General features: G+C 45.0%; 1 pseudogene; it reads right to left on the bottom strand.

Annotated features, from left to right (window-relative positions):
* Nucleotides 1-8,225: 8,225 nt before the first annotated feature.
* Nucleotides 8,226-9,117, bottom strand: LOC148775046 (integral membrane protein 2C-like; annotated as a pseudogene).
* Nucleotides 9,118-9,848: the final 731 nt, after the last annotated feature.

Below are 9,848 nucleotides of genomic sequence, written 5' to 3'. Positions count from 1 at the left end.
CCAACCAGTCCATCCTAAAGGAAATCAGTCCTGAATATTCATTGGAAGGACTGATGCTGAAGTTGAAACTCCAATATTTTGGCCACCTGATGCAAAGAACTGACTCCTTGGAAAAGACCCTGATGCTGGGAAAGATTGAGGGTGGGAGAAGGGGACAACAGAGGGTTGGATGGCATCACCGACTCAACGGAGATGAGTTTGAGTAAGCTCCAGGAGTTGGTGATGGATAGGGAGGCCTGGCATGCTGCAGTCCATGGGTCGCAAAGAGTCAGACATGACTGAGCGACTGAACTGAACTGATTCTAGGTGGGATGTCCACTGGGAAGTATGGGAGACATTGCAGTCGCAGTTGCCCTCTTCTTAGAAGACAGGAAAATTGCACTTTCCTGCCCCGTGGAAGCTTGGCATGGCCATTGGACTATTTTGACCAGTGAAAGATAAGTGAAAGAATCAAGTGTCTTTTCAGGTGGAAGCATTTAAAGCTCTGGCACAGTTCTCCAAGCACGTTCCTACCTCGCTGTGTCGGGATGGCAGCGTTATGGGATCCACCTGGGCTCCTGAGTAGCCATGATGAGCAGATAGCCATGCGAATACGCATCAGACATGTATTATAACTGAGAAATAATTTTTGTGATAACAAGTCACTGAGAAAGACTAAGGTATTGTCTGCTGCTGAAGCATAATGTAGCCTCACCTAATGTAGAAGGAATGTTAGAGGCGAGAGGGATTTAAACACGTTTCAAGTCCCCTTCCGCCCTCAGAAAATGAATGTAGACTCTGCTATAGGCAACAATGCTATTCTACATGCTATTTAGACGACTCATAATAAGTCACAGAGAGTCTCAAAATTCTTCTTTGTTGGAAAGTGCTGCTTTCTCCCTGCACACAATGTAAACTATGCGTTCAGCGGGGTGAGGTCATGTTACAGCATGAGGCTGACCACTTTGGGATCCAGGAATTGGCGGCCCAGTCATTCAGGAGTCAGATAAGGGGCCACAGCTCTGGAATGGAGCAGGGACGGAAGTCTGAGAGCCTGTCTGAGAGCGAGAGCCCTGTGCCCTGGCAGGGGTGATAGAGGGACTCTGCTATTCAAAGGTGCCAGTAAAAAGCTTTGAACAAGCTACCAGAAACACACACACACCCCACATACTCACTACATAGATTTTAAAACTGGCAAAGAAAGGCAGGCTAAGGCCCAGCAGGTCTAAACTTGTCCCAGAATGTGAGAAAGTAGAGATCGTGTCCCTGAAAAGCCTTACATAGGGTACTGGAAATGCCAAATGACTTGGGCTCTTGAACCGAAATAAATTGCTTTTTGGCTCCTTATCTCCTTTGCCCAGAGGTAAAGGGTCAAATCCGGAGAAGGAAATGGCAACCCACTCCAGTGTTCTTGCCTAGAGAATCCCAGGGATGGGGAAGCCTGGTGAGAGGCCATCTATGGGGTCGCACAGAGTTGGACACGACTGAAGTGACTTAGCAAAGGGTCAAATCCAGGGAATCATCCAAAGCGGTGAAGAGTAGAAGCTGCTTCCAGCAACAATGAGTGGGACTCTCTCCATTCAGATTCTGACTTTAACTTCCAAACAGTGTCCTCTCAGAAAATACACTACTCATGAAATGAAGGACAAATTCACTAGCTCCCTGTGTAGACTAATCCCTGCCTTGAAAAGTCACCACCAGTCTTCCCAGATCAGAGAGATAGCTCCACAAGAAAGTAGAACTAATGGATCTAATCACTTAATTCTGATTGAGTGAATTCTGCCTTCCCACAATAAAATAAGAATAAAAATAACCTGGAATATCAGAATCTGAAGGCCCACATTTCATTAACCTGTGAAGAAAAATTAGAAATTAAAAATCTCAAAGTGTGTGGTCCCCAGTGCTGATACGAAGCTAACTGGCTCTTGCAGAGCTCCACTCTCTAGTGTATTTTGAGACGTTCTAAAGGGATGTATCTCATAGCTTTGTCCATGAACCATCCATGCCATCAGGGCTGGCTGAGCCAATGACAGCAAGCTTCAAGTGCTGCCCCAGGGACAGTGAGAATGGGACTTTCCTCACCAGATTTTCAGTGCCAATTCACTCCAGTCAAAAAATGTTGCAAGGTCACATTCACCCCTAATAAGGTGTCTGAGTCCAAAGTATTACAGAGTTCAGTGGAGCAACTTTTCCAATTTACACCCAGAGACTTTCTTGGCTCTAGGATGCCCACATAACTCAAGAGTGGTTGATCTGAGCAGCTTCAGTATCAAGGGCCTGGAACTCATCATTTCTTAGGGGTGGGAGAGGGGCTGGTAATGGTTAGGTCTCAGTGCTAGTCCAATAAGCCAGCATATGGCATAGTACTTTACTAAATACTTCCACAATTTGATATTCACAAAAGCCCTATGAAATAGAGCATACATCATTATCTCCCTTTTAACAACTGGGAAACCAAGGCAAAGAGGAAAACGACACTAAACGGTGATTTGCCTAAGCTCACAGAGTTAGAAAATGGAGCTACCGAGACTGGACCCCCCGGTCTCTGACTCCACGCCGGATGCACCAGAGGCAGTGCTGTGCGGGGGGAAAGCATGCAGCTGGGAAGTCACACTTCCTGTGGACCCTTGGCTCTGAGACTTGGTAGCTGTGTGATCATGGGTGAGTTACTTGATTCTTATATGCTTCAGTTCCCTCATCAGTAGAGTAAGAATAACAATACAAATCATCTCATAGGTATTTGTGAGGATTCAATGAGAAAAATACATGCAAAGCACATAGAAGTCAGCCTGACCCATCAGGAAGCAAGAGAAAGAGTTAACTATTATTAAAACATTACTAATATTATTTTTATATATTACCATGGCACACAATGCTTTTTTATTATTGAAAAGAGCCTGATATGGCTACAAACAATTTTTACTCTGTAACTTTAGTAACTTCTGTTTAGGAAAAATCTTTCCAGTGTTCCTAAGAGTACCCGATATGGAAACAGTAGAATATACCACAATATACTACGGTCAATCCCCAGTTTTTATCAGTCTGTTTATGGAATCTGTGAAGCTGTTTTGAAATGATAGTAGAAGGATGAAAGGACTAGATGAAGGGGATTATGAGGTACAAACTTCAAGTTATAAAATATTACTGTCATGGGGATGTAATGTACAGAAGAGGGACTATAATCACCGATATTGTAATACATTCATATGGTGACAGAACGTGACCATGCTTACTGTGGGGATCATTTTGTGATGTGTATGAAACCTGAATCACTGTCATACACCTGAATCTATTAGGATAGTATATCTCAATTATACGTCAATAAAAAGGAAAAAATTTAGAAAACTTAAAAAACAATAGTCCAGCCCCAAGAGAAGTCATACGAGAATATGATACAAAAGCTTCAGGACCAGAATTCATTGAATGGGCTCTTTTTTGATTGATGGTGTAGTGAAAGTAATGAGAACCAAATCATTTCCTAACCAGCCCTATCCTTTTGTACTAAAATCACTATTTTATAGCTATTTCTACTTTTGGGCAAAGTTTGTTGATCTGAAATGTTTTTATTTCATCTTCATTTTCAAGCAAATAGCTTTACTGAAATATAATTCACCTTCTTAAAATGTAAAATCCAGTGGGTTTTAGTATATTCACAGAATTATGTAACTGGCACCATTATCTAATTACTAAACTTTTTCATTACCCCAAAAAGAAACCTCATACCCACTGGCAACACACCCTACTCCACTCCCCCTTAGTCCCTAGAAACAGATGTTTTTTCTGTCCCTGTGGTTTTACCTATTCTGAGTGTTTCCAGACATTATATTTGAAATGTTATAAAGATAATTTGAAGTTCAGGATATTTGCATCCTCTCAGGAGTATTTATATTTGCTTCTGGAAGGGGACTGGCAATTCCACATTAACTTAATCCAATCATAGAATGAGGTGATTCAAAGTTGATTTTCTGTCCCTGTTAAGGGATTACCATGGGTTACCATGACACCTAGAGGGTAGCACTCGGGGGGTCTCAGCGGGAAGCTTGGCCAGGAGCCCCCAGGAGCCCTCCTTCATCAGCAGACTAGGAGCATGCACTGCTGTTCCCCCCATCTTGTAAATCTGTGGCGAATTGAGCACATCTGTCTCCCAATCTTCCATCAACTTTTTTAATAATTGAAGTTTAGCTGCTTCACAATGTTGCGTTAGTCTCTGCTGTACAGCACAGTGAATCAGCCACCACAGAGCATTGAGGAGAGCTCTGTGCTGTACGGGAGGTTCTCTTGGTTACCTGTTTCACACACAGCAGTGTGTATGTGTCGGTCCCAGTCTCCCGGTTCGTCCCACCCATCTCCCCACTTGGTGTCCACACGTTTGTTCTCTACGCCTCTATCTCTGTTTCCGCTTTGCAAATAGGTCCGTTTGTGCCTCATCAACTTTTCCAAAGTTAGATGACCTGCATCAAGGAAACGGCTTCCCTTACAGCTCAGTTGGTGAAGAATCTGCTCGCAGTACAGGAGACCTGGGTTCTATTCCTGGGTCGGGAAGATCCCTTGGAGAAGGAAATGGCAACCCACTCCAGTACTCTTGCCTGGAGAATCCCATGGACGGAGGAGCCTGGTGGGCTACAGTCCATGGGGTCACAAGAGTCGGACACGACTGAGCGACGGAACCACCGCCACCACCAGGGAAAAGCAGGCCCCAGTGCTGAGCTCGCGTCACTGGGTCTCCCTCTCCCAAATCCTGGCCCTGGAATTTTGCCTGTCTTGTCATCTCTTCAAAACCTTCAGTTGGGGGAGGGGGGTAATTTCCTGATTTTTGCAACTTTTCTTGAATTCTTCTCATTGTGTTAGTCATTCAGTTGTGCCCAACTCTTTGCGACCCCATGGACTGCAGCCCACCAGGTTCCTCTGTCCATGAGATTTTCCAGGCAAAGATACTGTAGTGGGTTGCCATTTCCTTCTCCGGGGGATCTTCCCAACCCTAGGGATCGAACCCAGGTCTCCTGCACTGCAGGCAGACTCTTTACCCACTGAGCTACAAGGGAAGCCACACATCTAAAAGCCAGTAGCAATTTTCTCCTTCAGGCAAAACAAAGAGAAAGATTCTTCTGAATATTCACCAGCTCCCCAACAGCTTCAGAAAAACCACCCTCTTCTGCCACTGGCAGGAGAGACACACCTACTAGGCATGTCTCTGAAGATCAAAAAAGATAACCCAGGCAAAGTGCTTAGTGAATTTTGTAGTAATCATGTTTCCTACTTTGTTCCAGCCTTGGTAAAGCTCAGAACTGAATTTTGACACTTCTAACAAGTTATGGGAGAAGGCAATGGCAACCCACTCTAGTACTCTTGCCTGGAAAATCCCATGGCTGGAGGAGCCTGGAAGGCTGCAGTCCATGGGGTCGCTGAGGGTCGGACACGACTGAGCGACTTCACTTTCACTTTTCACTTTCACACATTGGAGAAGGAAATGGCAGCCCACTCCAGTGTTCTTGCCTGGAGAATCCCAGGGACGGGGGAGCCTGGTGGGCTGCCGTCTCTGGGGTCGCACAGAGTCGGACACGACTGAAGCGACGCAGCAGCAGCAAGTTATGACTCAGAACCTTATGACATGACCTTTGCGGAATAATCTTAGCTCAGCATCGTTGCATTATCTGTGTTCTGTTTCATTTAGTTTCCTTAAATCTTGTTGTATTACATGTATTCTCATAAGTCACTCTCGATCACTTAGATAGAAAGTAGGACATAAATAAGTAAATAACGTACATTAAATAAGAGTGTTTTGAACTGGTATATGCTATACGTGTGACAGAATATTGATATTAGCACAGGCAGAACCACTTCCCTGGGGTAGTAGGACTTCAAGGTCCTTTGTCTTTTTAGGCTACTTGTTGACATCCCCACTAATCCTTCACAGTCTAACTCAAGGATCCCTCCTTCAGAAAGCCTTCCCTCATCTTTCTACATGGAGGTCTTTCCTTGTCATTAAGTCTTATATTGCTGGCAATGACTTGTCCTTACAATGTGACTCTCTTTAAATGCCTCTAACCTGCACAAAAGCTTCCCTGGTATTTCAGTGGTAATGAATCCTCCTGCCAACGTTCAGTCCCTGATCTGGGACGATCCCCTGGAGAAGGAAATGGCAACCCACTCCAGTATTTCGCCTGGGAAATTCCATGGACAGAGGAGCCTGGTGGGCTACATACAGTCCATGGGGGACTTAGTGACTTAGTGACTAAACAGCAACAACAGCAATCTCCACAAGGCCTAGAAAAAGAAATTACCTCGAATCGAACTGTTTTTGAAGAATTTTACTGATACACAATTGGCATGCAATAAACTGCACATATTTAAAATGTACAATTTGATAAGTTTTGGCATATGTATACAACTGGAAATCATCACCAAGATAATGAACATATTCATCATAGTTTAACCATTCACTTGTTGGTAGACATTTAGTTGTTTCAAATTTGGGGCTAATAAAAATAAACCTTTCATAAAACGTTTATGTGCAAGTCTTTTCATGAACATATGTTTTCTTTTCTCTTGGATAAATACCTAGGAATGGAATAACTGGGTCATATGGCAGCTGTTTCTTCAGTTTTTGGGAAACTGCCAAACTATTTTCAAAGTGGTTGTATCGTTTTAAATTCCCAACAGCCCATATGAGCTTCAGTTTCTCCACACCTTCCCCTAGCACCTGATACAGTCAATTTTTTTTAACCGTTCTAATAAGTATGATGTGGTATCTCACTTTGATTTTAATTTGTATTTACTTAATGAAAGACAATGTTAAGCATCTCTTCATGTGCTTCTTTTTTACATATATTTATCTTCTTTTGTGTCTGTTCAAATTTTGTGCTCAGTTTTTAATTGGGTTGCTTCCTTATAATTGAGTTTTGAGTATTCTCTATATTTTTTGGTCACACATTCTTTATTATATACAGGGATTTGCAAATATTTACCCCCAGACTAAGGACTGTCTTTTCATTTTCTTAGGCATCTTTTAAAGGGCAGAAATGTTTAACTTTAATGAAGTCTAACCTGCCAATTTGGCTTTTTATGGATTCTGCTTTTGGTTTTGTATCTAGGAAACCTTTAGCTAACTCAAAGTTATGAAGGTTTTTCCCTCAGGTTTTCTTTGAGAAGTTTTATAATTGTAGATTGTACATTTAGATTGATGATCCTTTGAGTATATAGGCCCAAGTTGATTTTTTTCTAAACAATATCCAATTATTTTACCACCATTTCTTGAAAGATTATTCTATCTCCACTAAATTGCCTCTGCACTGTTGTTGAAAATCAGATGTGTAGGTCTTTTTCTGGACTTTCCAGTCTACTCATCTATTTTTACACAGAACCACACTCTCTTGACTGCCATGGCTTTATATATCTCCAAATCTAATAATATTAATCCTACAATTTTGTTCTTTTTCAGTTATTTTGATTAAGCTTGCTGTATTTTAATATGAATTTTAAAATGAACTTGTCAGTTTCTACCTTTAAAAAAGGCTACTGAAATTTTTATACTGATTGCATTGAATATATAGATCAATTTGGGGAGAATTAGCATCTTAATAATTAGCAAGACCCAATGGTGTATCTCTCCATTATTTATTATTTTAAAATATCTAAATATTTCTTTATTTGCTTGTGCCAGGTCTGTTAGTTGTGGCACAGGGAATCTTCAATCTTCCTTGTAGTATGTGAGATCCAGTGATCCATCCCAGGCACCCTGCACTGGGTGTGCGGGGCACAGTCCCTCCATCCTCAGCTTAGGCCCGGGAGTCAGCACTGGTGAGGAAGTGTGTTTGGCAAGGAGCCTTTCAGGACTCTCCCAGCTCTGCAGACATCCCTGAACCCACTCCCTTCTCCCCACCCCAAAACCCGGCCAGGCCTGGTCCTTCCTGCCAGTCCTTCTCCTTTGGCTGCCAGTCAGGACCCCAGTCATCTGACCTCAAGATGAGGGTCACAGAAACCATCTTGTGGCGCCCCACCCGCCCCCCAGGCCTGAGAGGTTGGCAGAGATGGTGGCCTTGAGACGCCACAGCTGTGGTACAGGGAGGTGAGCAGGGCTGGAGAGAAATGGGGACACACGTCCCATCTAGGGAAAGGTGTCCAAAGCAAGAGCTAAGTGAGGGGAAGGAGAGCCAGGGAGCGGCCTCCATAGAAAATCAGAAAGGGCCGGGACGTCCAGGGCGGGTTTCACACCACCCTCACCCTGGCGTCCCCGCACCCAAGAGCTCTCAACATGGCGGGTAGCCATTTCCGTTGTTGGCCCCTCGTCTGTACTTCCGCTTCCGGGTGACCCGGCGCCACCGCCGGTAGGTGTCCTTCCTGCTGCAAACAGGTGGAGGCGAAGGAGGCCGGGGCCTCTTGTCGCTGACGTGCTCCATGACCACCGTCTCCTCCGGGGTGACGTGTTTCTGGGGGAGGTGGATGCCCCTCTGCACGTCCTCACCAGGGAGTTGCGAAGGGGCAGCAGGTTGATGGTGTTGAACAATGAAGTGGCTCCTGTCCAGGGAGAAGTCGTGATAGACAGTGAGCCCCTGCTGGAATCGTGGAGGATATCCCCAAACCAGGGCACGAGCACGTTGATGCCCTCGCGGTTCCTCTCCTCCAGTTTCATCTTCCGTCCTCCTCCAGCTCCTTGCGAGTGCGGACCCGGGAGGACAGGGAGGCCTCCTAGAAGACCCCACAGTGGAAGAAATTGTCTCGGGCCAGCTGAATGAGAAAGAAGGATCTGTAGATGTGGACGGAGGCGAGTGGCAGGTCCTTGCCCATGGACAGAGTCCCCGCGTCTTGTAGGGATGGTGAGGGGGCCCTCCTCCCAAGGGCTTCTCCCCAGACAGGGTGAGCTGAATATCAGTGCCCGGGGCGGGCACCCGGACGGAGACCAAGGCCAAAGCCTTGTCAGTCTTGCCGGCCTTGATGAGGGCCACCACGGGTTGGAAGCGGATCTTCACCACGGCTGCGTGGGCCGTGCGTCCGCCCAGGACCCTCTGTTGGCAGCCACACTCCTCTCAGACCCTATCTGTACCATGGGGCTCCGGCTCTCTGCAGGCACGGGAAGTTTGGTCCCCTTCTACATCTTTTGTTCTTGATTTATCCTCAAGGATTTCCTACTTTTTGATACATAACGAGTTGACTCACTGGAAAAGACTCTGATGCTGGGAAAGGTTGGGGGCGGGAGAAGAAGGGGACGACCGAGAATGAGATGGCTGGATGGCATCACCGACTCTGTGAACATGAGTTTGAGTGAACTCAGGGAGTTGGTGATAGACAGGGAGGCCTGGCGTTCTGTGATTCATGGGGTCGCGGAGAGTTGGACACGACTGAGCGACTGAACTGAACTGAACTGAACTGAACTGATGCTACTGTAAATAGTATTTTTTTTAAATTTCAAGTTCCAATTGAATATTGCTGGTATATGGAAATACAACTGATCTTACCTTGTATCCTGCTATCAAACAAAACTTTCTTATTTCTACTAGCTTGTTGTAAGTCCACTGAATATTTCTCCCTGGATGGGCCTGTCATATATGCATAAAGATTTTTTATTTCTTCTTAAACTGAATTGAGATGTAGTGGTCCTGGAAGTACAGGAACCTGAGCTTTAATGTCGACTCTGCCGTAACTCTCTGTGTAACCTTAGGCAAGTCACTTTCCTCTCTGAACCCCGGCTACCCTGTAAAGTGATCTGTAAGTCCTCTTCCACCTCTAATGTTCAAGGAATGTACTCTGAAAGGTATTAGCACTCTGGTTGTAATCCACAGCTTCCTGCCTCCAGGCCTCTGAGTCCTGCCTTCTTCCCGTTAAGCAACTGACTCATTGTGCTCCTGACAGCTGGGCTGAACCAGAGTGTCACC

The sequence above is a fragment of the Moschus berezovskii genome, chromosome 17 (assembly GCF_049115385.1).
Source record: "Moschus berezovskii isolate FMDL1 chromosome 17, NW_MosBer_1.0, whole genome shotgun sequence".
Lineage (NCBI taxonomy): Eukaryota > Metazoa > Chordata > Mammalia > Artiodactyla > Moschidae > Moschus > Moschus berezovskii.
Note: the sequence above shows the minus strand (reverse complement) of the source record. Positions and strands in the feature narration are given on the sequence as shown.